This window comes from Berghia stephanieae, chromosome 2 (genome assembly GCF_034508935.2).
Source record: "Berghia stephanieae isolate SIO BIC M18660-M18661 chromosome 2, UCSD_Bste_1.3, whole genome shotgun sequence".
Classification (NCBI taxonomy): domain Eukaryota; kingdom Metazoa; phylum Mollusca; class Gastropoda; order Nudibranchia; family Aeolidiidae; genus Berghia; species Berghia stephanieae.
Window position 1 is genome coordinate 111,674,202 of NC_088361.1, and position 2,185 is coordinate 111,676,386.

The following is a 2,185-nucleotide window of genomic DNA, read 5'->3' on the forward strand; positions in this document are numbered from 1 at the left end:
TTTATAAATCTAAATCCAAACCTAGAAATACAAACTCGCACAGTTTCGTGTTAATCTAAACAAACGTTTTATCTGATATTGATATGAGTCAACCAGCCAGCACTTGAGTTTTTCAAAAAAAAAAAAACTTTAGATAACAATCTTCTCCTTTATCAAGGGCTAGAGTTCTCCTCAGTCAGTGGTAGGTCAAGGTTATTAAAATCAAATAAACGCGGCCTTTCACATAGCGCGGTATCCACTACTGCGGCTATGTGGTCTAGTGGTATGACACTAGCTTTCGGATGTGAAGGTCCTGAGTTCGATCCTCGCTAGGCACATAGTTGATTCATTGGAAAAGACTCTTTATTCACATTCTCTCACCTGTACTCGGGTGTAACGTGAGTATTTGGTCGTCTACAACGTTGTCTCTGTCGAAAAATTGTAATATCGCCTAACAGGCGCCATGTCTCGTTCTACATGTTAAGTGTTGTTGTTGGTCAGGGACCCATTGTAAAGCGCTTTGAGCACATTTGTGACCCTTCGTCTCAAAACGGTGTTATGTTGGGATGGACCCAATGTTAAAAAGTCAAATTATAGTTAAACTGGTAAAAAATGTGAAACGTGCTATTAAGCAGAATAAAATATGATATTCCGTCTACTATATAAAGCAAATAAACTCAACTTAAGCATGATATTTCTGGCTACAAATTCCATTTTAAGCATCTTAATCATTCCGACTAAATACCGTTTTGAGCCGTGGGGTCACATTTAGTGGATATTGCTCTATATATGAGCTCAATCAATTTAAAACGCTCAATTTACGTCAAAGCCATTGAAAAATAAACAACTGGACCTTTAACATAGCGCGGTATCCACTAGAATATACGCTGAGCATGTTTTGCAAGGGCTTTTGGTCTATCGGATGCGGCCATGTGGTCTAGTGGTATGACACTCGCTTTCGGATTGGAAGGTCCTGGGTTCGAGCCTCGCGCTCGGCGCATAGTTGAGTCCTTGGAAAAGGCTCTTAACTCACATTCTCTCACCGTACTCAGTTGTAAAATGAGTACCTGGCCGTTAACAGCGTTGTCTTTGTCCGAAAAATTGTAATATCGCCGACAAGCGTCATGTCCCGTCCTACATGTTAAATGCTTCTGTTGACCAGGGACCCCTTGTAAAGCGCTTTGAGCACATTTAGTGGATATTGCGCTATATTAAGCTTAATTTAAGCAAAAGTCATGACGTCACACTTTCCTCTTTTTCGGTTCAAAACTCATTTGTAGTGTGTAGCCAGTCTTGATGACAATAATTAACTTAAACAATGAAGAGGTTACATTTTGCATCATAAGGTGGCATAGCTATTTTATTTTAGTAATGAGCAGCAGCGGCGGGATGCATCGTCAGACGGGACGTAGAAGAGCAAGGATGTCTGATCTTTATTCACGATGTATAGGCAGAGTCTTATTATTAAAGAGGGTAGAACAGCAGGATGTGTGATCTTTATTCACGATGTATAGATAGAATGCGCTTGGCCAAGGAGTTCACAACATTGCCATCCGGAAGTATAACGGACCAACACACAAACTCTGTGTAACCATGAACTTTTATAGTCTGGTTAATACATTTTAGTGAGAACAACTCACAAACGCGGATGGCAAATACAATAACAAAAGCCTGAGTGACGTCATCTGCATACTATCTATAGGCAGAGTCTTATTATTAAAGAATGTAGAACAGCAAGGATGTGTCATCTTTATTCACGATGTATAGGCAGAGTCTCATTATTAAAGAGGGTAGAACAGCAGGATGTGTGATCTTTATTCACGATGTATAGGCAGAGTCTTATTATTAAAGAGGGTAGAACAGCAGGATGTGTGATCTTTATTCACGATGTATAGGCAGAGTCTTATTATAAAAGGAGGTAGAAGAGCAAGGATCTGTGATCTTTATTGACGACCAGTATAATATTTGGGCTAGAAAAAAGAAAGATACCACCATTCTGAAGTCAGAAGATCAGATACACAAAGTACTCCGGAGGGGTGTTTCTTTTTTAAACCCGCCGAAACCCGACAAATTTACGGGAAGTAGGCAGCAGTGGAGAGTGAACATGAGACTCAGGGAAATGTGCACTGTTGGGGAGTTAACCTGGGACTGGCTTTCGTCGAGTTTCGTATAATAGTAATTGCTTTTTTACGAAACCCGCCGAAAC

At 40.2% G+C, this 2,185-nt stretch overlaps 1 protein-coding gene across 1 annotated transcript in view; it reads left to right on the plus strand.

Annotated features, from left to right (window-relative positions):
- The first annotated feature begins 271 nt into the window (after positions 1-271).
- Positions 272-2,185, plus strand: part of LOC144966250 (methyltransferase-like protein 27) — a 14,999-nt gene continuing 13,085 nt past the window's right edge. The window contains exon 1 of the mRNA XM_078902442.1: positions 272-377. The gene's annotated coding sequence lies outside the window, so the exon portion shown is untranslated. The remainder of the gene's footprint in view (positions 378-2,185) is intronic.